This window comes from Rhinolophus sinicus, chromosome 16, assembly GCF_057876585.1.
Source record: "Rhinolophus sinicus isolate RSI-liver-muscle chromosome 16, RSI-T2T, whole genome shotgun sequence".
Taxonomy (NCBI): domain Eukaryota; kingdom Metazoa; phylum Chordata; class Mammalia; order Chiroptera; family Rhinolophidae; genus Rhinolophus; species Rhinolophus sinicus.
In genome coordinates, this window is record NC_142516.1 from 149961841 (window position 1) to 149988239 (window position 26399).

General features: G+C 41.0%; 1 protein-coding gene across 8 annotated transcripts in view; it reads right to left on the reverse strand.

Moving 5' to 3' along the window:
* MBNL2 (muscleblind like splicing regulator 2) overlaps nt 1-17168 on the reverse strand; it is a 152612-nt gene extending 135444 nt beyond the window's left edge. For 2 of the 8 annotated variants that reach the window (XM_088792830.1, XM_088792832.1), the window contains exon 1: nt 16930-17155. The gene's annotated coding sequence lies outside the window, so the exon portion shown is untranslated. Of the gene's footprint in view, nt 1-16929 lie in introns of all 8 variants that reach the window. The other 6 variants (XM_088792835.1, XM_088792836.1, XM_088792838.1 and 3 more) reach the window with 5 other exon arrangements.
* Nucleotides 17169-26399: the final 9231 nt, after the last annotated feature.

The following is a 26399-nucleotide window of genomic DNA, read 5'->3' on the forward strand; positions in this document are numbered from 1 at the left end:
AATGTTTTTGTGAGTGATAACAACATTTTGTTATCACTGCCGAAATAGTCATGTTGAAGACCCCCCTCTTTCTGGAATTGTTTAGAGGGTTTGTAGCATTAATTTGGGATTATTCTCTAATAGCCTCAGGTTCACCCAGAGAAATATATCCAAATATTATGTATTGAGTGTTTATGTAGAAAGTTCTTTACATAGGTGGTCTCACTTAATCCCAATCATCACCCAAGGAAGTAAGCCTTATTACCCTCATTTTAAAGATGAGAAAACTGAAATTCATATACATTTTTAAATTTGCCTGAAGTTGTGCATCTAACCTGTGGCAGAGCCAGGATTTGAATGCAGACTTTGAATTGTCTCTTAACCCCTGTGCCAGGAGGTGTGTTAATCATTTGTGTTCAAATCACTCTGTGTTTTTGCAATAAATGTGGATTCCTGGGACTCGCCCCAGACATCCTAAGTCAGCATCTCAGGGGCTGAGGAATCTGTCATTTGTCTTTTTAACAAGCTTCCCAAGAGTCTGTGCCGCCAAAGAAACTAGCGTTTGGAATGACTAGTAAGGGCTTTTGAAATGGGTTTGGGAAGAAAACACAACTTCTTTCTTCTTGTGGGCTTGGAGTTGTGTAGAAGAGTGAATGTAGTACAGAAACACGACCTTGTCCCAGTGGCAGTGAGAGTGCATGCTGGCCTTGACTGGGGTGTGCTTGTTTTTCACTTAGTTTTCAAGTGGCCCTCAAAGGCAAATAAATAGGTCAACCCATTTTGTGAGACGTGCTGTACAGTTTGTGCACCCAAACATAACTAGAAGTATCTGTCCTATAGCAATGAAGCAACTAAAATGTATTTTAAAAGTCAGGACACTGCAGATAACTCCCCAGCTTATGCATTTTGCCTTTAGTCTCTTCTCTGACCATTGCCTTCATCAGCCCAACTTGTTCTCTGAAGTTTAAATGCAAAAAAGAGCCCTGGTCGAAGAGACTGGGGTTCAGCGGGCCTCTCTTCAGTACTGGACTACAATTTCATAGCTATGTATACAAACTTTGGGGGGGAAATGCAGTCTCTCCTCATCTGTAATGAAAGCTCCTGGGTGTCTTTGGGTGGATGGCAGACTATGGATTTCTGTAAGTATAATTCATAGCTAATAGTCATCTATAGAAATGCCTTTCTGAATAATAAGACACTTCAATCATTCCATTGTATTCCACAAACAATTATTGGGTACCTACTACTTACCACACATTGGCTTAACTTTAAAATGCATGGGGATTGCTACAATAAGGAGATTTTAACAATCTTCCACCTGTGACATCTATATTGGCAGATTTTGTTACTTAGGAAAAGGTGTTAGGCTCATGAATTATCCTTTTGCTGAACCCAGTGAAGGAAAAAGCTAAAGGAAATGATAAAGTAACAAAGGAACAACGGATAACACTGGTAAAGCACTTTAGAGGGCAGCAGCCGTGGTTATATTTTAGTAAAGCATGAAATGAAAGCTCATCTTTAATTAATAATTGGGAATTGATGCAGTATGTTGCTCTCCTCCCTCTTACAGTTATTTTGAATAGAGCAGGATTTGTTTCAAGGCAAAGGCCTCTGGGGCTCTCCCCGAAGAAGCACTTGAACCTCAGCTTCCACCTTCCTTCAAATTTATCTAATGTTTTTCACCTTTCCTGTTACAGGAGAATCAGATATGTTCCTATACATTTTCAAAACTCATTTCTCCTTGGCGCTCTCAGCCACCTACCCCGGGTACCTCCTCAGCCTTAAAGCTGCACCAGGTGCCATGTGCCAGCCCAGCCCACCTTCCCTCAAACTTACACAGTCTTATCTTAACCCTGCTTCCTCTCCACTCAACTCCATCTCTCCTTTGATTGCTCTAAATATTCCGTACTCCCTAAATGTTTTCACTTTCCATTCTCTAGGTTCCCTGTCACACAGCTCCCAGTCACCTCTCTCCACAAGTGTCCCCTACAGGTCAGGGGTGCCTTCTTAACGTCCAGGCTCAGTTTTCATCTTTACTGAACTTTCTTTAGGATCTGGCTTTATTTCCTATTATTACCTGGTTTTAGGAAACCCTAAGACGTGTCTATATTATATCACTGATCAGCATTATTTCTAGGACGTAGTAAATAGCATGATCCCTCCCGTCTCACACATAGATTCAAAGGCGTTGGGAGATGCCCTGAGGCCCACACACCTGCCCCAGGAACACTTGCCCTCTCTGAAATGCTCTTCACCTTGGATTTCTAAGCATTCCCCAGGGCTGTGACATGCACCATTTTCTAGATCACACTTGCTTCTTTAGCTATCTCAACTCCTTTACGATTTCAAATACCACTCTGCTATGGACAAATCCCAAATATACATCTAGCTCTACAATCTACAGAAGTCTACACCTACCATTCCATGAGGACGTTCGTTTTTTTTTCTGAAAACTTGCTGTTGCCAAGAAACCTTTACTAAGTGGAACACATTTGCCCTGGCAGAGCAGGTAAAGATTAAATTCACAACGATCAGTACCTTCCCATTGACCTGGGTTCTTTCACTGTAGGTGGGGCACTTCCGGTGCATTGTTTCACCACATCTTCATAAAAATGCCGAGACATGGCATGACCATCTTGATTTGTGCCAACCAGAAGATCAAAGTGCCAAGTGATTTGGTAACTTTTGTTCATTCTAAGTCGGGGAGCCCGGGGTTCAAATCTGTATTGATGACCTGCAAGCTGTGGCTTATTATCATCCTTAGGCACCCTTATTTATTTTTTGAGACCTGCACTCCCTTGACTTAAACAGAATCTAGGGTTACACTGCAAGAAAGGGTAAAGGGCATTGTCATCTGTGGTTCCCAGATTGTTCCTTCCTTCCACTAGTCTTGATTGCCACATAGAATTAAAAAACAAATAATAACAACAAAAAACCCAAAACCGTTTAAGCAAAAGTTTCAGGTGGTTGTAAACCATAAAAACATGGAAAGTAAAGGAGATGTTTTGAACGACAAAGTGATAATATTATTACTGTTGTTGTTATGATTACCATAATTATCATTATCATCATTATTTAACCATGATGATTTCCTTTCTTCTCCAATTTGAATTTGAAGCATTAACTTCCCATTGGTCCAGGAGTAGGATGTTACAGTGATTCATGGTTCTCATTATTGGGGGGGGGGTGAAGCCCACTGCTGGAGTCTAGAGGTTATTTAGGAGAGAAACAGATAAGGAGGGGGGAGGCATGAATGGGACTAGAAGAAGGATATGGGAGAAACTTTCAACTAACTTTCCTTTTATCTTATAACAGACAGTGCTAGGCAGCTGGCTACACTTTTAAAACTTTATTAAAGACAGAAAGGACTCCATATCCTAAGTGTCAGCTCACTGGATTTTTACAAAGTGAACTCATCTGTGTATCCCCCACCCAGACTGAGAAATAACCAATTATCAGGACCCCGGGAGCCCCCTCGGGGTCCATTTCAGTCATACCTTTCTTTCCCCAGAGGGTGACCCCTCTCCCTAACTAGCTACTATGTCTAACTAGCTGGCTACATTTTAAATTAACCCTTTGACTGTTCTGGCCAGGAAAGCATGTGTTCTTCGAGAAGCCTTTTCTGGCAGCAATTGCCATTTCAAAGCAGGGGCAAAAAAAAGTGTGTGTGAGGGCGTAATTTTGTGTGTAGGAGAAAAGTGTTTCTAATTTCCAATCCTGAAAATGTGTGGGGAAGGAGGAAGATGTGAAGAAGGGAACTAAGTCAGTAAATGCAATCTCGTTCTGCTTTCCCCATTAGGAGCTGGAAGGAGTCCAGCAACATGCCATTTTGAGAAAGGAAGCAAACAGAATCACCTTCTCTACCTGCTGCAGCCTCGGCTTCTCTACCTGCTGAGGCCTTCAAATACGTGGATCAGTCGATGGTTATTATTTAATCGCATCGTGTTCACTAGAAGCCTGATATTGTATTGAACATATGGTTTTGATTTCTTTTTTCTGTTTTTAAGCAGTGAGCAAGATGGAGAGTGTCACAAACCTAACTCCAGGATTTGCTGGGTTCTGCCAAACTGTAACGGGAAACTAACTCCCATGCCGATATCCGTCCTGCTTTAGCAGCTTCAGGGGGCCCAGGGGGGGACGCACAGAGGGCCATGGACTAAAATGCAAACACACTGGCACTGATAGCTCTAAGAGAGAGAAGGGCTCCGTCGTTGTACTTTTGACCTGACAAAGCACACAGGCCTTGTCGGGGCTTTTCCATGACTTTCTGCACTAATTATCAAGCTGGAAGGGAGAGATCAGAATATCAGATAAGAATTCACAGCCTCAGAACAACTAACTCAAGACGCAACTTGTATCTGGCTAAGCAACTAACTTTAACTCGGGTACCCAAAATGTTTTAGACGGCAGCACTCTCCAAATTCACTTCTTGGGTTACTGGCCATCAATGTTTCCAAAAATAATCACTCCTTGCAATTCCTTTTTCTGATCAATTATTTATTATGTGTGTTCTGGGTTATACAACATAAACTTTACCCAATAAAGGGGGAAAAATTAATTCTTCCTAGTGGTCAGCTAGAAAATGTGTAACTTTAAGTAGAAAGGCAAATTTTCAGCATGTCAAAGAATGCTGGCTGGTTTTATAGGACATTAGTAAAACTAGTAGTAAAGAAAAAAAGGCAGAGTTTGTGATAGAGTCGAGGCATGGGGATCTTTAGGTTAAATATCAACCTGGGAATTTTCCTAAGAAAAACTGCAGGGCTTGTCTCAACTCAATTTGAAAGCTTTAGAACAGGCCTTCTCCAGCTTTCTCGAGATGCACACCTGACCAGCTAGTGGGGAAATGGTTTACCAAGCCCCTCGGTGCCGAGTGTGCCTTTCCTTTGTTTGCTCGGGTGTCCCTGAGTAAGAGGGAGAAAATCCTTCCTGGTTTCTCCCTCTCTGAGGAAGGAGAGCAGGTTAATGCAGCCTGCTGTTGACTGGAGCTGGGATTAATTAGTTCCTTTGGTGACCTTGGCATCTACTGATGGCAGTGTTTCTAAGCTGCGGAGGACTGTACTGAGAGCCACAGAGAAACTCAGGGGGACTCAGAGCTACTGCTCCATTATCACTATTTTGTTGAGCCAAAAACCAAAACGAAAACAAAAGAAAACCAAAACTATCTAATTTACCTCTAAAAACTGTCTTAGTGTGGTATTCAAATTGTGTGAAGATTATCTCTCTCTCATCTATCTATCTATCTATGTATCTATCTATATCTGTATATACTAATCAATATCTGAAGTTATCTGTGTATATATATTAATCTAAATTTCTATCTACCTATCTCTTTCTATATAAATATCAATTTATACTGATACGAATCTATATGTATTAACCTAAATCTAAGTATCTTTCTACATCTCTCTCTCTCTCTCTCTCTCTCTCTCTCTCTCTCTCTATATATATATATATATATATATATATATATATATACATATGTATGTGTGTATATATATAAATGTATATTTATAGCTATCTATATGTGTGTATCTCTCTATCTATCAATCATCCTATGGTAGTTCTGCAAGTCCATGGCCAGTATCTTGCCAAGTATGTCCAGAGTTGCCTATAGCCTACTTTTGGGACTGAAGACAATTTTATACAGTTGGGGAAGATGTCTGTCCATCCCCACCTCATCTCCATCCATCACACTGCGCTCAGGCCTAAACAGAGCTGAGGGAAAATGGAGAGTCCCACCACTTTCTCTAACATTTCAAGGTTCCTGTATAAGAGCGATAGAGTTCAACAATGTTACAAAAAGGCCAGAAAACCTCAGTGTCTTATTTTGCACAATAAAGTAATATATCCCCCGAATAAGGAAGGCGCCAAAGGCTCCTACAAGAGGAGGCTTGATTGTTATCTTAGACAGGTGAGGGGCTCGCCTGCTGGAGAGGCGTTTGACTTGCTTAGGTCACTTCAAAGGCTTGAACAAGTGCCGAGGTGTGAAGGTCATGGGGAGTCGTCACTTTTCATTTCAGCACAAGGAAGAATTTTATAATGAAATGTTATGATTGTAAGTGTTTTGGGGTAGTGACTGTCCAGTCAACACAGAAACTGCCTGTCTGGACTGTGGTAGGGGTAGACGTGAATTGTGCTAGACCAGCCCTTCCACGCCTTCCAACTCGGGATTTTCATGTTATGTTTGTGGTTTTTGTCAGTTGGGTGGATCTGAAAGAGGAGGGGTATCACAGTCTTGTGTGGTGTGAAAAGTTCCTCTGCTGGCTCTGATGTGTCTCCTCACACACAGTTCACCCTCATACTGATACCTGAGCACCCAGAAGAACAAAGAGGCAATTGGAGTAGCAGATCATGGGAAGGAAAGAGTTAAAAAGACCTAAACTCTCTGCAGGTCCCAACAGCCCCAGAGGCAGCTAGTCCCTTTGATCCTGCCTAGTAATTGCAGCCTAGTTGCAAAGGGAACTTTAAAGAAAAGAAACAGGGAAACTCTAGAGATAGGGTTTGTTTTGTTTCCTGAGGGGATGGTCTTTGTGGTGGCTGCCAGGAAGCTGATACTTTAGGGTTCAAATGATGGGCTTCCTAAGGGGGTAAATAAATAATCCTTTCTATCAGCTAAGAGGCAGGTGTGAAGAGAACCCCAGAAACACCAGGCATCTATGTGTGCCATTTAGTAGGGATGCCAGGTACAGCCTTGGCAGAGAAGGCAGAACCAGGAAAAAGAGACCCTGGGTTAGTTCAGGAGCCAGCGGAGCAAGAGAAAAAGAAGAGACGAGAAGAGAGAGTGAGGAGAGGAGAGGAAGAGCAGGAGAGGGAGGGAGAGGAGGAGGGAGGGAGAGGAGGAGGGGGAGGGAGGGAGGGAGGGAGGGAGGGAGGGAGGGAGAGAGAGAGAGAGAGAGAGAGAGAGAGAGAGAGAGAGAGAGAGAGAGAGAGAGAGAGGCTGAGACTGCAGGGAGAGGAGCATCAGTAGGTGCAGCTCCAGAGAACAACCACATGCCCTTGGGAGAGAAAGGGTGATGTGCATAAAAGAAAACGGCCCTGTACCTAAAGAGGGAAGTAGGTGGAGAAAAATAAAAGGATTTCTAAGAATTCTCAGAGAAGGTAGCAAAGCCACAACAGCACAAAACATCTCACTTTTCTAGAGTTGATAATGAGCTTTTGCATGTGTCATCTATTTAAGGTATCTATAAGATACTTTGGATACCAAGGTCTAAGCTTCTTTCAGCACGCCCGTGCACACACACACACACACACACACACACACACACACACACACACAGAAATTCAAAAGTAAGGAAAAGGCCAGCTAAACACAGTGGCAACGATGCTATAGCCATCCCTGGGGATTTACCAAATCCCTTTGAGAGAAGGAACTCCTAACTAAAACTGAGCTCATGCCCGCACTGTATGCCAGTAATTGCTTATTTGTGCTCTATTTAACTATTTAGTGAATTCTGCCAACAGTATGTGCAAATGCAAGAGAAGGTTTTCTAAAGCGAAGACTTTTTGGTTGCAACCCCCAAATAAGGACCATTAGAAAAGGTCTGGGAGCCTGGAGACCCCCTACTGGGGTTTTACCCCTTGTTCTGTCACTTGTTCATGTGTTACCTTGGCAAGTACCGCGGCCTACCTGGACTTTATTTTCTTTGTTATAAAGGTCTAACAGAGTTGACGTATATAAAGCTCTCAGCAGAGGGCTTGGCATCTAGTAGACACTCAATAACCCAATAAACACTTGTTCCCTTTCATTCCTAAAAGGTTATTGGTAAATTAAGAATGCATAAAAATACCAGCCATCTTTGTTTGGACTAAATGGGCATCTGGGCAGGGAAGACTTCCTGCAAATCGGTTTAGCTGGACTCCTGGCTCTAGGAAAGTGGGGGCCACATGTGGGACATAGAGAAAAATGAAGCACTCGAGAAGAGGGAAGGCAGGTGGACACAAAACAAAATGTAAGACTTATAACAAGATCTAAAACCATCCACCGTCAGGCCTGGACGTTTCTCTAAAGCTATCACTAGACAGCTATCATTTCTAATGATTTCTTCATTCATATTGCAAGACTTTAAAATTAACATTTTTATACAAATGCAATTTTAATTGCATATAACACTTCATCTATACTCTTCATGTTCTTTGGAGAGAATGAGGAGAGGATGGCATTACCTACATCTTAAGGGAAACAATGAGTTTTTCAGAGTTCCCTGAATCCATTGAGGGTGTGGGCTGAAGTAGGCTCATCAGACTCACGGACTCCAGTTCTGACCACTGTCTAGAGAAAACAATCTAAAGCTGATTTTGAACACATGTATTTTATAGGGGAACAAATCTCTCTGGAACAGGCATGGAAACAACACACTAGCCTTCCCTGGAGGTGGTGAACCAATCTCTTGAGGAATTGGTAAGAAATGCACCCACAGAGAAGACAGCCATCGGGGGCACGGAGAGATGTCCACAGAAGTGTTTGAAACTGCTGAAGTCCCTGCCTTCGTGCCCTTGACCCCAGAAACTTTGGTGCCAGTCTCGTGGGGTAAATCAGCTCAAGCTCAGCTCCACTCTGAGCCTGAGCAACTTGAGAATGCCAACTGCGTTGAGGAGGTAGGTCGTGGCCCCCCGCCCTAACCCATCTCAGAACCACTGGGCTGCTGCCAACTCCATTGATGCAAGCAAAGCCACCATTGTGTTCTAGAGCCTCGCGAAGGAGCAGCGTCTCATCATCTTGGAGCTTATTAGCAACGCAGAATCTGAAGCCCCTCCACCACATCTATTGAATCGGGACCTACATTTTTCATCAGATCCCCAGTGATTTGCTAAGCACAGGAAAGTTTAGGAAGTGCTGCTCTGGTTTGGTCACTGTAGGTAACTGGTATGAGGGCGGCAACCATTTGCACACCTTGAGTACTCTCTCATTTTCTTCAGAGTAGTCCTGATGGCCGGGTCTGAGAATAGGGTGACCAGCCTCCAGCGATACATGCAATCTCTCTGGAATGACTGTCCTAACCTAACCAATCACACATCCAAAACGTGCATTCTGAGATACAGATGCAGAAGCCTTGATGACTGTTGGTTTTAAACGCTTTCTTTTGCCTATTGGTGAAGATTGACTTCTTTCAAAAGTGAACTAGATATAAAAGACACAGCTACGAATTTCTCCTTATCCATCTCATATTCTGTGGCTCTAAACAACATTTGATGAACCAGTATTTGCGTTCAGGAGGACCACAGCCTGCGCACTCGTGTCTGAGAAGTAAAAGTCCGTGCAGTAGGATAAGGCAGTGAGGAGGCTGTGCCATCACTCCCCACAACCACCGAGATGGTGGGACGATGCTCGACCATCTCGGTTGCTCACTGTTTGGTTGACAACTTTGCTCGTGTGTGTGTACTTGCTTTCCTGATTCTTTGCGCACTAGCTCTTATTCTCTCCTCCATCCCAGCAGTCTTCCCCAAGGCGCATCCTGAGTCATCTGCCTGCCTGCATGTACGCTGTCTTCTCATGGGAGGTAGTGAGCACCCATGGCTTCAACACAGGCACGTCTCAGTTTCCCTTTACAGCCTGGTGTCTTAGGCTGCTCTCCATTCCCACACTGCCAAGTGCCTATGGGATACTCCACTAGGATGACTCATCATCTCCCTCCCCCTCTCTTGACCCCATTCCCACTGACTGGTCCCCTTTTCCATCTATCCTCACTTTCTGTTTGGATCCCATCAATATTTCTCCTGCTAGAAACCCCAATGTCATTTTGATTCATCTAAGCTCTCACTAGCTTCTACTATTTTTTCTTCAAGACACTTTTCGGATTTGCCTTTTTTCCTCCCTCCTCACACTGCCATTCTAATCCAAGTCCTTGCCACATCATGCGTGGAGTATTTCAAAAGTTTTCTGGCCAGCGGCACCACTTGTTACAAATGTTCTAACTTCTCACCTTACCTTACAAGTCTTAACTGAATCCTTATACAGCATTAGATGTGATGTAGGTAACAAATTTAAACCCCTCCACATGGCTCCTCAGGTCTCCCATATTCTCACTTCCCCAACTCGATCTATCCTTACTTCCCACTGCACCCCAATATTTAATCCCGATTCTCCAAAGTCGATTCACACTGGCTACCACATCACATCATGCTGTTCCTTCTTCTTGAGATCACCTTCATTTCTCTAATTTTGACCACTGTACTCTCAAAACTTCTTTGATCACATACCCCTATCAGAAAAATTACTTTTGAGCAGGGACAACCATTATAAGCCTAGTTACTTATTTATAAATGTTATACTTGTGTAACAATACAAAGATGTTACATATGTTATCAAGCACGTGAAAATTGACATTTTAAAAGGATGAGATAAATAATATATAAGTTCAACTATTTCTTTTCCTCACCTAGAGGTTGATGTTGCCCTAGGCTTGAAGTGTAGACATCCCATTTTAGAAACACTGATCTAGACAAAACATACGCATCCAGATGTGGAGGAAGTATCTCTTTCCCCATGAAGTCTTATCTGCTGCTCCAGCCCAAATGGAGTTCTACCTTCCTGAACTCTCAGGGCACTTAAAATTACAAGTAGTAAATCACTGATATAATATATGCTTCACCAATACTTTTTAGTTGATTAATTGAAACTTGCATCTAGGATGCCAGAAATTTATAGATTTTTTTTAAATAATTCAATATCTTAATTAAAAACATTACTGTCTTCCCAAAATTGCTTGGATTGGACTCTACTTCACTATGCAACATCCATTACAAGAAAACTCCAAGTCAGACTGCAGTGTAATTTCATTTAAAGATGGTTTTGTTTCATTAAATATCATATGCATGGATTTCCATAGTTTTGAGAACTAGCTTTTCCTCTTTTTGGCTAGTGAGATTTTTAACACATTGTTTAACCTCACTAAAATTCAGTTTCTATCTAATTTATCAAATGGGGACAAAAAGGGGATTTTTGTGACCATTAAAAGAGACGACACGTATAAAAATGATATATGATATAAGACATTACTATTATTATTACACCCAGGATTGATGTATTACAATGTAAACTACGTATATAAAGTGCATCTGAGATTTCTGAAACAACTGACCTCCTACGTCCTCCTTGAGCTTTTATTTCTTCCTGCAAATGAATTATTTTTATTTTCTCAACTTCATTTGCTCAGGTGAAAATAGTGTCACCTACCTGTAGAATGTGGAAGTATGACGGGGCCTCAGTGTATAAGCTGGTTTTGGCAAGAATTAGCAGTGGGATCATGGGTGCGTTACAAACCCTTCAGAATTCTTTTCTATTGGCTAACATTAACTTTGTGGGATAATATTAACTTCATGAGGTTCTTGTAAGGGTCACATTAATATGAGATATGTATGTGAAGCACCTAGTTTACAACACACCACTAAAATATTAATTTCTCCCCTCCCCCACCCCTTTAGCAGGCTTAAGAGACCGGAATGAGACACTCTCATGAGCAAATGAAATACTTCGGATTTTGGTGTCATGGTTAACTTTGTTCCCCCCCCCCCCAACCTGCAGGCCATTTGCAATTATTCGTGAATTTTATGTTCTAGAAGCACCTCCCTGCCATGAACAGCCAAACTCTCACCTTGCTACTGTGTGGATGGGTTGGGGTTTGAAGCACTATAGGTTTTTGTCCTCTAATGCCTTCTGAGCAGTCAGAGCTGAGAAAGCAAAACCAATCAACTCTCTTGCTCTGCCTCGGCAGCTAGGCTGCCTACAGTACTAGTTATAAATGGACTTGTTGTCCAAGAAAGCATTTGGGGACAGGAAATAATGACATGCAAAATGTACCAGGGACACTTGTAAGTTTTTCCTGTTCTTCAAGTTTAAAATTAATTAACCACCGAAAAAAAAAATGAATAAAAGTTTTTAAGATCCCCTTTATAACTCATGTCCCCGTGGAGCTTTACCTAGCGCAAATTGGTGAGAGTGCTCTAATTTTAGGCTCCTGATTTTTAACCCTTTATTTGAACTGTTAATTGAGATAATGTCTGTGAAAGCCCTTTGTAAAGAGTAAGGAACTATACATATGTTAATTATCCTTCCGAAGACATTTGTGTGCTGACCTATTCTTATCTTGTTTGTAAGTATCTTGTTCCCCAGCGATTGTGTATTGCAAACTGCTTACGACCAGGGACCTGCAGTGTTTTCCTTGTTTCCTGCCCCTCCCTGGGTCCTCTGAAGTGGCTTACCACCCACAAAGCTCTTCTACAGCAATCAGCTTGTCATAGATGCTCACAGACCTTATAACCTGCCTATCTGCCTGACAAGACCCAGAGCTGAAAAGAAGTTACATCCTCAGTCTCCTCTCCCCAAACTGGGTCCCTTACCTTGCAGCTTGTCTATAGGCAGAGAATACACACTGATTTTGATGGTAGGGTAACAATGCAAAACAAAACCAAAATTTGTGTTAAAAGAGGGAAATAGATTTTGAAAGTAACTGCTTTTAAGAAAAAAAGGGGGAAAGTTTAATTCTCTAGGATTGAGAGTTAGCTTTCCTTGGTGGGATAGGGAGGGTGAGATAATTGCATCAGGGTCTTCCCAGGCTCAGAAGTGTGAGGGAGGGTCTAGGAATTCCTTTTGTTGACTGATGGTTAAGGCTCTTTAGATGATGTGCCCACATTCCCCAGTAATTTCGGGGCTGAATCTCAGCTTGCTGAGACTGGGTGATTGCTCTCAGCAACCTTATATTTTGTTTTGTTTTATTTGGTTTTGGTAGCATTCTCATATGTCTATTGCTCATCTTACATCTTTATGTTATTTAAATAGCATTTATGCTGAGAAATATAATAGAGACGAAGAAAGTACACATAGATATTTAAAGCTCAAAATTCCTTCTTTTTTTCTCCCCCAAACAGCAAAACTGCCTCAAACCTACAATTAGTGTTTGATAGTTGTCAATGTTAAATGACCATTAGTCAATAAAGTTATTATTAGAGGCTTTGAAACTTACAATTTCTCATTATTTCTTTCTGTCCTTTATTTTGCACACACACAAAGCCAGGTATTGGGTAATTGACTTATTCTAACCAAATAGCAAAAGCCAGACAATCCAAGAGGTGTTTAATAAACACTTGTTGACTGATTGACAGAATATACCAACCCAGGATCTCCTAGACAATGCATTCTTTGTCAGAGCACTAAGGTAAATTGGTGGACCCACTTTTATTACCAAACATTTCTGTCATATTGAGGAGAGCAGGATAGCTGAAAACCTGTCCGTTGGCTCTGTGGCTCAGTTCACCAAAGAAGCCCTGGGGACTTACCTTTCACACCTCTTTTTACTCTCAGCAACAGAGGGGGGAGTAACCTCCGCTAAACAATGCTGAGCAGTTGGAGGCACAGCCCTGATGGGGATTCAGCCACGACACCACCACGACGCCACCTTTGACTCCATACTATGAATATTACCTCAGCAGCAACGAACATTAAACAACAAAAACCAATGGAGCTGAGTAAAAGGCAGAAGAAAAACACAAAACACAACAGTGCTGTAACTAATTTACAAAGCCCAGCTAAGTCTTCCTGCTTCATTCTTCAAAGAGAAACCAAAATATGAAACATCAAGTTCTTTGCTCCACACAGAAGTGGGCATCTGTGCCCATCAGGTTCAGTCAACCATTCTGGGAAGGATGCCTGGTGGGGCACATGACACCTTTACCTCCCTTTGCAGGCACTTCCTCACTTTCCTTGCTGGGCCCTCGGGCAGATTTTATGAAAAGAGCTAAGTGTCTCTCACCTGTTCTGCTCTGCCCCTGGGGTTTCATGCTCTCCTGGCCTGACCTTGGACCTATAGCTTTCCCTTGACTTCGCTACAAGCCGACTAAAGGCTCATACCTCCCTACTTTCCATAATGCCCCTGGCCTCCACTGCCCACCTGCTCCTTAGAGTTGCCTGATTTCTCTGCCTGACAGGACAGCTGTAACTGTTTCTGACCCTGCCAGCTCCCAGGTGTAGTTGTACCTGGAGATAGTAAAGGCCTCCAAACTATGTTTTCCACAACCAACCTTCCCTGCAGTACACCAACCTTTTCATTAACCAGAATCCCTTACCCCTTGCAATGTTACCAACCTACTTCTATGTTGATAACATGTTTTGTCATTTTGGAAAATGTAAACAAATCAATATGCCTTCCTTCCTATCTTCTCTGGTTATCAGTAGGAAAGGGCAGGAAGAAAGGAAGAGGAAAAGCATGCCAGATTGAGCCTAGGCAGACTACCATAAAGAATTCTCGTAAGCTCAGTATCCAAATCCTCTCCTCCCAGTTCTTGCTTGGAATCTTGAGTACCAGATCTTGAATTTCTGTGGCGCTCCCAGAGCGCGGGACTGGCTGGTAGCCATGTGATATTGATTTGTTTTCACCATAGCAACAGCAAATTACAACAACTAGCAGAGAGAAGGCAGGCTGTTAACCAGTAAAGCTACATAACCAGTATATTTTGCAAGCATATTTTTCTCCTTTCATCTTATTTTCTCTCTTTACTCTACTCTCACAAATTTAATGCAGGAGTCAAAGCAAAATAACTAAATGCTTTGGGGAACGACAAGGCCTGTGTCTGAAACAGTCTGCTTTGCACAGCTTCTAGAATGTTACACTAGATCGATGGAGAAATGCAAGCAGCAAAGCTCTGATTTCCCTGGAAATTTTTTTTGTTGGTCTAAGGATAAATAGCCCTAGAAAATTTACATGAGCACAGAGTAGATGAAGGGTTTTGTATATATGACTGTATGTCTTAATATTCTAAGGTGTTTGCCAACAGGCTCATTAATATGAGGTTTTATCCTTTTGTACTTTAAATAGCTCATTGTGCCAAGAGACAAACAACTTTTTATTTCTCTTTTTTTTTTTTTTTTTTTTTTTTGGTACAAAGTCAAGGCCTTTCAAAACATTAGAATTATGAGGGAAAATGTAGCAAGTATTATTCAATTCTATTAAGAGACAAAAAAACAAAAAAATGAGGCGGGCACTTGCTCTAGGCTACACAAACAGTTTGCAAACTAGAACCGGGAACTCCTGAAAACTCTCCTCTGTTCTAATAGAAATTCTTTCTTAAAAGGCTCCTTATTAAAAATGAACCTTCTCCTGATGTTTAGGGCCCAGGTTGCTACCTGTGACATGGGACTAACAGCCTGCAGTATTGCACTGGCCTTCCTTCCAGGACATGCTGCTCTTTATCTAAAAGCAGCTGTTCCCACCATCACAACCAGCCGTGAGCTTGGTGGCATAACCGGGGTCCTCAATGGTGGCTCAGGGGAACTGGGAACGAGGCCACAGGGACTGTCCACCCAGGTGGCAGTGCTGGGCTGCACCAAGGAGAAGTCGGGCCGCGCTCTGCTCCCTGGTTGCTTTTTGCCAGTGCAGCCAAAACCCTGCAGAGAACCTGCTCTGACCCGCCCCATGCAAGGAAGGTAGGAGATGTCCTATTTATGCGGGAGATCAGTTCAGGGTTTAGAAAGGACAGGCTAACATATGAAGACATAACTCAAGACCTTCCAAGTGAGAGTTAGAATGTTCCTGGCCAGGACATAAAGCAACAGTCCTCTCCACGAGCCTGAATAAAAGAACACACAGCAGAAATAGTTGGGAGATGACGTCAGAAGTTCTGGGCTAGTGTCCTGCACGTCTCCTTGAAAGTAAAAACAGTGGGTCTAGAAGAATCTACGTGGCATTGCCCTTATTTAAATGAATACTTCTCCTGCTCCTCACAAAACAGGCAGGAGAGCTGAAGAAACATCTTATTTAAAGATTATAAGAATTTCCTCTTTCTTTGTCACTTTATTATCCTCCAAATGCACATATTACTCAATTAACAAATATCTTCCCTCGTAACCTTTGTCTTTTAAAAGGATAGTAATGTTTCTTGAAAAACACTCACGGTGAAGGTGGTTAGGCAAGTCAGATTTTTTTCTTCGCTTCAATGCTTGCTAACTATTCTAAAAATGTTACACATTTATTGTAAACACATGGTTCCGAGGCCTAACAAAAAAGCACAGTTTCCTCATGCCTAGCAGAAATTTAAAACGGAAAAGGGCAGAAAGAATTCTTTAACAAATATATCCTTTCCTCCTCTTGGCCAAGTGTGTTATAAATAAATCTTCTCCATCATTTCTCAGTGCTGCTTCTCGGCAAGAAAGTTGATATGGTTCGACATAGTGAAAACACAGCTTTAAAAGCTAGCCTGCCCTCATTAAATTATTCTGCGGGCTGTGTGTTCTCATTAAAAATGCATAAAGATCAGATAATTGCAGTAAGCATTATTAGCCCAGCTTTACTTTTGAATATAATGGTTCCACTTTTAAGCTGGAAACAAAGGCTCCGACATGCCAGGAAAAGAAATGTAAACATTGAACTACAGTATCGAAAACTTGTCAGGAAGCTACTTCTTGCTAGCTTGTTAAAAATGTGCTTTTGAAACTCAAAGCCATAGCAATCTAGAGCTAGGCAGGTCCCTAATTTCTAATAAACAGACATATTTTGGGCTAAACATTCAATCGATGATTATTTACCACTAAGCTTCTTTTTCTTAATTACAAGTCTGTTTGCAAAAAAACAGGATCAACGTAAACTTTATTTATTCAGGAGCTGACTATGGCTGTATGAAAATTTTCTATAACAACAAAAAAATAAGAATGCTCCCAAGAATTCAAATATGTTTGTTGAATAATAAACGGATCTATTCTTTGAATATAAACTCATTTTATGCCGCACCCCCACACAGGCGGCATAGATTCAAGCTTTGCCATTTCTTTTTCTCAAATCAAAATGTTACGTAAAACTCCAGGGTCCCCTGCAAGTATTACATTTGAATTAGTGGAATCCAGTTTCCTTGGCTTCCCAAAGCAACACACATGGAATGCAGCATACTGCAGCAAACTCTTTAAACATTCAAAAAAAAAAAAAAGAAGCAGAAGAAGAAGAAGAGGGAGGGGGGTGATTCTCCTACCTTGTTTAGCTCTGCCTCTCCTTTGCTTTTACTGTAACCCCAGAAACGTCTGGCACAATCAAGCGGCTGAGGCTTCTGCCCTGCATCATGAAGAAGAAATTTCCATGTAAATAGTTCTCGTTCCCTGTTTATTGTACTCTGAGAGCCGTCTGCCGTATCTGGAAAATTTTGCCTTCAGATGATGAAGCAAAGACAGTCTAAACTCTGTTGCTGTAAGCTGCAGCCCTTCCTTCCGACAAATCCCTCCCAGCCGCGGCCAGCCAATCCCCAGCCAGTTCGTCAGCCCTACTCGCCTGAAACTGGCCCTAATAGGATGACTGACACAGCAACACAGCACTTGCAGTGTGTGAAAACAGTGCATCCATACTGATGAAAGAGGAATTTCCCTCTCAGAAGAAAGCAATCATAGCACCAAGACAAAGTGGCATATAATTGGCAGAGCCGAGAGAGGGGTAGCTCAAGAAAAAAACCCTTGAAGACAGCCAGCCCAAAGCTTGTGGCTGCACTGTAAATACTTTTGAAAACACAAAACTCTGCAGATTCCAAAGGAATCCAGGTTGTACATGAAACTGAAGTCATTATCCCATTTGACGAAGCATGAACATTTTTTAAAGGAAAAACAATTCAATGTCTGCCGTGGAAATTAATATCTTACAAAACATTTACATAGGATTCCATCAGTGAGGAAGAAGGTGGGAGCCCAAGTGCATATTCAAAGTCAAAACATGCTTATACCCTGGCACACACAGTTTTCCTGTATAACATCTGTTATTGCAGTGGTTAATTAGTGTAGCTAATTATTTCATCTAAGTTTTCAGGCTACTGGGGACTTAAATTAGGGAATTCTGAACAAAAATTGATATCTGTACACTACCCTTGTGTGTTCTTGGCAGGCACACGTGGGATGATTCGGTGTGCTTTAACTCAATCCTAAGGTACCTTAGGTATCATTTGATAAATACCGTGCATTGGCCCATATTGTCACTAACGACAATATGGCAATGGTACAGGAGGGTGTTTACTGCTGAAAACACCTGACACATGATCCAAGGGGCACCGTTAAGTGTCACTCCGCAAAGCATGTTCTAGAAGTGCTGAAGTTCCCCGAGATAAAGCAGGGGAAGAGAAATGGAAATATTAGTAAAGGTTATTTATTTTATTCCCTGTCAACAGTGCTTCTCATGCTTTGAAAAAAATATGGCATTTGGAAAACACAAAAAGCATACATTTTCTTTCCACAAAGTACAACATTTCAAATTAAAAACAAAATTGTGTCATGATTGTATGACTAGACCAAGGCAGAACAAAGCCCCATTCATCTGAAAGGTTGAACCCCAGGCACTATTGTTTATAAGCAACTGTTTGGTACATCTGTAATGAAGTTATAGTTGGGGTGGGATGTAATGGTTTCTTTTGATGCTGCCGATTCTATTTTAAAAACACAATGTTTCATATGATTTTAGGCTATTTCTTCAATAGAATATCATGCTTTATTTCACTCACAACTTATAAGAATCTTTTTCATCCCCATGTAAATCCATCATATATCATAGCTTGCAGGCATTTGTCTACTATAGGTTTTCTGGAAATTTAAATGATCTCTGTGGTCAAATAGGTAGAAGATTATTTTAAAATACCGATCTGCTTAGTATTATACTGCACCTATGTGAACGGTCACAGGTTTATGAACACCGTCTTCCTGACCTCCCGGATTCTGAGTTTGAAACTAGCGTTCTCTTAATTTCATTCCTGAAATTTTAGTTATCGTTGGCTCATTCTCCTATTTTCATCCAATGACATGAAGAAGTCTTGCTGAGTTTTCCCTCCTAACTCATCCAGAACTCTGACTTATATACTGGATAATACAAACGCTAACAAGTTGGCTTCTGTGACTCAACCCTCCCCATGTTCAAGCTCCTCTGTTGCCAGACAGGTTTTCCTGTCATGTAAAGTCATGTTCACTTCATATTTAAATTCTTCTCTCTATAAAATATAAATTACAGACTTTCAAGGTTCTTTATAATCTGGCCCCTCCCTTTCTATTCAACTTCTTCTACAGTGTTTTCCTAAGTGAACTTTCTGATGGAGTCATGAATATTTCTCCAGGACCTGGCTCCTACATTCCATCCCCAGACCTGACTCCCAAGAGCTTCACTTCACAAAATCTCACCCAACCTTTAGATCTCAGCATGTATCCCCTTTCTTCTGTTATGGCTTCCCTATTCACACTGCCTTCTCTTATGCTTTTCTCCTTTGAAAGCATTCCGAACTGTTCGTTTTACCAGACCATTATACCCTTAGCGATGACTTGATCTTTCCATCTCAGAAGGCTAGGTTTATGTAGTATATTAAGATAATATACATAAAACATCTACACAGAGGCTGGCCATGATAAATGCCCACTAAATGATGGCTATTACTCATTGCATTTAGCAAAATGCCATGCACAAACTTGTTGATTTCATGATTCCTATCTCAAGAATTGATGTCATACCCGTCCAATTGCACAAGCCAAAAAACTTGGCAGTCATTCTTGACCCTCCTCCCGAAACCATCATATGAATCCAATACCAAAGCCTATCAAATTTAGCACTTAAAAATTTAGAAGTGTTTTACTTTGCTCCATTTCTACCAATGCAGCTTTGTCTAATCTATCAGTGTCTTTCACCATGACTACTGAAACAGCCTTTTAACTGGTTTCCTATATAAATCCTTGACCCCTTCAATGCCTTTTCTATACATCAGCCAGAATAAGAACTCAAAAACAGAATTCTAATTATTCCACAGTCCTTTGCTTAAAACCTTTGCTATCTACTGAATTGTGTCCCCCAAAATTCATATGTTGAAACCTTAAGACCCAATGCGATGGTATTTGAAGATGGGGCCTTCGGGAGGTTATCAGGTCACGAGGGTGGCGCCCTCATGATGAGATTCATGCCCTTATAAGAAAACACATCAGGCAGAGAGGTCTTTTCTCTCTCTTTCAGTCAAGTGAGGACACAGCAAGAAAGCAGTCATCTACAAGCCGAGAAGAGAGCCTTCGCCAGAACCCAACTATGCTCGCAAGCTGATTTCAGACTTCCAGCCTCCAGAACTATGAGAAAATAAATTTCAGTTGTTTAAGCCATTCAGTCTATATGGTATTTTGTTATGGCTGCTTGAGCTGACTAATCTAACCTTTAAACATCTTAGAGTTACTCTTAGGAAAGAAATGAAAGTTCTCAACATGGCCTACACGGTTCTGTGCTATCCATCCTCTGCCTACCTTGGTAGCCTAATCAGAGGCCATTTCTTCAGGGAATTCTTCCCTGACGCCCCAAGATAAGTTGAAGAGAAAACCTGTTGTTTTCTCTCACAGCCCTGTGCACTCTGGAGCAGCGCTTCTTAAATTCAATGTGCATGCAAATCCCACAGGGATCTTGTTAAAATGCACATTGTATCTCAGTAGTTCTTGGGTGGATACTGAGATTCTGCTTTGCTAACAAGCTCCCAGGTGAAGCTGATGTGGCTGGTCCATGGACTACTCTCTTGAGTAGCAAAATTTTGTAGATGTTGTTCACTTTATAGTGATTTTTACAGGGTATGGCAATACATTAACTGCAGATCCAAGCTGGATTTTCATTTTTTTCTTTTTTCTTTTTTTCTCTGCTGCCTTCTCTTCTTCTTCCCTCTTTTCCTTCCCCTTCCCTTTCTCCTTTCTGTAACTCAATATCAAAAATCTTGAAACCCTTGAAGGAAAGTTAATATTTATGAAAGTCATGATGTACTAAATAGGAAGGAGAATGGTTGAGAAACAAAACAGAGCAAGTGTCAAGAAGATGATTATACTATGTCAAAATAAAGGAGGTGGCCAGAGGAGAACAAACAAAAGACAACACCTTCGGAATTATCTAATAGAAGTCGTCAGTTACTGGCCACACATGAATTTCATATAATTTACAGCCTGGATTCCCTCTGCATGAAACATCTTTTACACCTTTGATACCTATCTCACATCTTTCCATATAGCAATACTCAATGTATATTACACCTCTTCCAGGAAGCCTTTCCTGACCACCATGATGTCCCTGGCACCTTGAATTTTTATTCATTGTAGCAATGATCACAGTCTATTGTAAATATGTCTTACTTGTTTATGAACCTCACTAGTCTCTGTTAGAGAAGTGATCACGTCTTTCTTGTTCATCAGTTTATCCCCAGTACGTAGAACATGCAGTGATATTAATACCAGATGCTTACTAAATAGTTATGAAATGGATAAACTTGAAAATAGCACTAGTAATAAAAGGGCAAAGACAAAAGCAATTCTCAAGCAAAAACTTGATAGTGAACCCATAGAGACAATGGATTTCACAAACACACACACACATATACACACACACCACAGTTATACTAGAAAAGGGAAAGGAGATGTGATATAAAAGCTGACAAGCACAATGCAGTTATGAGATCATCTCCTTTATTGGATACACCAAAGTTAGCAAGCTTATAAGCAAGAAGAAAATTTTGTTTAATATGTAGGTGATTTCCACAGGAAAACAAAGTTTTCCTTCAAGTGGAAAGGACAGGTATCCTAGAATAGACGGAAGTGTTGACTTTCCAGAAGAGATGGCTAGAAAGGACGAGAAGGTTGTTTGCAGCAAGAGAGAAATGAGACAGGAAGGCAAGTTGCAGGTGGCTTTGGCCTGTGACAGTTCAGTCATGTGGCACATTTCTCTCAGAACATAATATTTCTAGCCTATATTTCCCCACTTAGTCCTTCAGCATGTACGATTTCCTATTTTCCCTTGGATGTTTTAGTGTAAACCCTAATGGAAGTCCCTTGAAGGCGGAGACCATATATTAGTCTTTTTTGTATCCTCCACACTGCCTAGCATGGAACAGTGCTGAATTCATTTTGGTTGATGGATTTTTACTTAGGATTCTGGAGAAAATTTGCATACTTTGGAAAAGAGTGGTAATTTTTTTAAATGTGTGGGTTATTGAAAATGCAGCAAGGAATAGAAAATTGGTTTTATAATTGTCAGAAAATTGTTTTCCATTGAATGTTTCACAAGAAAGGTCAACTGGCTTTTACATTTTCTCCATAGGTCCAGGGTCAGAAGACTCTGGGAAAAATTAGGACCAACATTTCTCGGTTAAGGAAAATCGAATAAACTAAATTGCATAAAGCATGTAAAAGAAATAATGTCTAAGAAATGCTTCACATAGAATATGGCACATAATAAATGCTCAATATATGTTAGCTACGACTATCATCACTGGTGTTTCATCATCATCATCGTCATGATTCTCAGGGTCTAGAATCTAATGAGATTTCACTGAAGAGTAATTACTATTATGTCAAAATGGCTATAATAGTAATGGACTCAAATAGAGATTTCCAAAATTTCTTGTTTTTTGGTGCTCTTGATGTTCAGTATTTTTATTCACTGTGCTCCTCAGGCCAAAAAAAATACCGAATTGTTTTATTTATTAAGCAATTAGGGCTTAACAACTTAGTGTTTCTGTTTTAACAACTGAGTAGCTGTTTGAAAAGTTAATACAAAATGTTTGGGAAAAGAAACAGTATTTTATTTCACTTTAAATAACCCTGGTTAGTTATTAATAGATTGTGAATGTCTATTGGGCACCACATACAATTCTCAAAACTTGAAATCAGATTGGAACCACTACTCTCATTTCCTGCAGTCCTTTTTTTTTTTTTTTTTTTTTTGTACAGTATTTGCTTTTTGTCTTAGCAACTGCTAAAAATCCAACTTCGCAAAGATGCATATCATCAAAAGGAATGTAGTGTGATTCTAATACTGAAACTGATGTCCCTTGAATTAGTAGTTTTCACAGTGCCTGACAAATATTGAGTACTGCTATGGTTCCCCTGGATATATAAAATAGCCCACGGAACCCCTGTGAGTCCACTGTAGTTGCCCAGTGTGACTCATAGCACAGTTTGGGAATCATGGTGCTAAGGCAAGCATCCCAAAGGGCTGGTCAACCTCAACAGTCCCATTGTTTTTTCTGGTGTGGTAATTGTCCTGAGGCCCAAGGGCATTTGAAGTTGCAGAGAGAAGGTCAGGCCAGAGGTTACCGGACATGTCCAGCCCTGAAACTGAGATCATTTCAAAAGCTTCTGAGATGGGCCAGAAGCCTATGTTCCTGAACAATTTCAGATGTTTGTGGGCCAAAGAGAGAAGAACATGGTGAGACAAAGAAGATGCTGATGCTGCCAGCTGTTCATGGAAGGGGAACATGCCCGGGATCATTTGCCTTTCAAAATGGTGAATTCTGAAAATATAAGTGCAAAGAGAAAAGAATGAATCTTTTTCCTCTTGTCCCTCTCATTAAGACTACCCATATCTTTTGCAGCTCGAAGGCTAGTTGGGGCATCACCATGCTTCCATCATACTGTTGTGTTCACTGTAATTTGATCCTTCTCCCATAATAAAGGAGGAGTATTCTTAGATCCTGTGTCCAACTACTTGTATTAAAGTCGTGTTTCTGACAGAGAAGAGAATCCTCTAAACCTGAAATGCTAGAGGTGGCTGGCATGCTCTACATTCTTTTGAATTACTTGAAGGATTTTCCCATCCATTATCTCCTGCCCATCTTCTGAATTAAGGGTCAGGCTGGGTTCAGTAGTGAATGGATGGGAAGAGATGTACTAGTCACCTTGCTCTACTTTTCCTTTCTTCTCTATAGCACCCACCACCTTTTGTCATAATGTATAATCTACTTGATGTTTATTGTTTGTTGCCTGTTTTCCTCTACTAGAATGTAAGTACCTCATGGGCAGGTGTTTTGGGTTTTTTATTCTGTTTTGTTTATAGGCATATTTCAAGTGCCTATTGCAGTACATGACATATGGGACTGATGATAAATATTTGTTAAACAAATCAATAAAATTTGGAAGGACTGAAATATAGTACAGAATGAGTAGGAAATTGTGTTTGAAACACAAGGGCAAGCATCAAATCTGGAGTAGCACCTCCTAAGGGGCTTCCGAGGGTCATTAGAACCACATATGTGAAAACCAGGTAAGTGTCCAAACCACCAATTAAGAATGCAGATTTGGTGCTACCTGACAGTTGTGTGCTATTGCAGAGTTGGGGTTTTATTATTTCATTGAGTTTCAAGGAGCAGCGCAGATCCCTAGAAAGGGTCTTCAGTGGATTGGGAATAAACTCTTTTTCAAAGGCTCAGAAGTGGGCGGGTTTGAGAAAAAAGATTTTGGTGAGATCATGGGTGAGCCTCTGTGACAGTGGGAGTATGTGAGCGTGTTGACTAGAAGAGATACTGTCATTGCGGAGTGACAGTGTGAACTAGATGTGGGAAATAAAGTATGGCATGTGTGTATCGTAAGTGCAGCTTCGATTACAAGTTTGCATTTAAACAATAAATGCAATTCACTTTGCTTTACTACAATGTAGCATTCCTTGATGAAATGCTTTTCGATGCTCTCATTCCCATCTCCATCTCTTTTTGTGTCTCCCAGGATTGCTACCCTACCTGGATCCACTTTGCCACTCAGCTGATTAGGATTTATCAAATATTTGCTGTATGTCGGTCCCAACTGAGACATAAAAGGGATAAAGATGAGTGAGACACAGACTTGACCCAGATGAGCTTTTGAAGAATTATATAGTGATCCCAAAAGCCAGATCTATGGACATTAGTCTCAAAATGTTCCTGAGGAAAAGGATAAACAGCCAATTAAGTTTGGGAGAAGTTGGGATAACCAATTAAACATGTGCTCTTGCCAAAGGACTTCGCAGACCTTTTATTTTGTGGTTGTGCTTTGTGAATCTCCAAAAAAAGGTATATAGTTTGCCATGTTTGAGGATTTATTTTATCATAGACCTTTTTAGTTAAAAAAGCATCTAACTAGTATGTTATTCTGGGGGATGCAATATGGGAAGCACTGGCCCAGATAAATATGTTTGTTTGTTTTTCTTTCCTGTTCTTTGGGCCATGTCCATATTTGCTTACCTCATTCAACTCAGCATCTTTTATCTGATGCCATATATTCCTACTTCACCCCGGTCCTCAACTTTGCCAAAACTTGTCAGGCATCTACCATGTCTCAATGGTACTTTCTATTCATTTCTTGGAACCACAGTTAACCTGGGTTCCCAGTGGCTCCAGGATATCTTGGCTGGACCAGACCTTCACCATCTTTCTTCTCAGTCAAATCTGAGAGGCCATTTGCCCAGGTTTTTCTGGCCAGCAGAGGGCCCCTGGTGGCTGTATAGTAGTAACCTATGGGCATAACTACCCTCTTAATCTTAACCCTCTCGAAAGTCTATGTTCCAACGAAAACATCAATTTCTGAAAAATGTGTTACTCTTTCCTCCACCAAATGCCACTCATGACAACTGCTTCTTGGGAGTTTCCATAATCCTGGGGGTGAAGGGGAGAAATAATTTATTTATTAAACATTTACATGGCAATTCCTATGTGTTGAGTACAATGCTGTGAAATACATGCTCTTATTATCCCAATCTTAGGGATGAGAAAAGTTACCTGAGTGATTTAGTAACCTTTCCGGGGCCACACAGCTAGCTAGTCAGGGGTAGATTCCATTTGCTCAGGCAGGCTGGCTTTAGAGTCCGTTTTCTTTACCACAATACCACACTGGCTCTCTATATAACAACAACAACACAGAAATATACAGTAATTTAGAAGGTGTTAAGTGTCAAGTAAAAAAAAGGGAAAGGAAAAATAGGACACAGTTAGGGGGATCAGACAACCTGAGGTGGAGTTGGGAGGGAATACTTGCGGCTTACATTGTAAAGGCAGAACAGGACCCCTTGAGAAAGAACCCTTTGAGCAGAGATTTGCAGAGGTGAGGAGGTGTGTCATGGGAACACTGCAGAAGCATGTTCCAAACAGCAGATGCGAAGGCCACGGAGAACTCGGAAAACGTTCACGTGGGAGGTACTTCTGTGTTCAACTGCTCTGGCCTCCAATCTGTTGCTAAGTTCCACCCCTTGTTTCTTTAACGGTATTTCTCGGCTACGCCCTCTTCTCTCTGTACTAATAGCATAATCCATTATTCAGTTCGGATCAGTCAACAGCCATAAAACAACTGCTACTATCTTTCTGTCTTCAAACCCAGGACTCCCTATGCCGCCTTCCTTCTGTCAACAATCATACGGTGACAGATTTTTCTTTTCTCTTCTAGATATTTCCCCATCTCCCTTTTCACTAAATTCAAAATACTCCTCTATTCAGGTTGATTCACCAGACTATCTCATTCTCATATCCATTTAGATCTCAGTATATAGTCTTAATACAATAACATTTCAAATGTTTATAAAATGTTCTGAATTTTCTTCCAAGAACATGTGCTATGTTTTATAATAAAACCTTTATCTTTATTTTAAAAATAATTTGTACAAAGAGAAAGCATCTGGCTTTATCTGTCACAGAAAAGGGACATGTCATGGATGTATTCCTTTCCAGAAATGGGC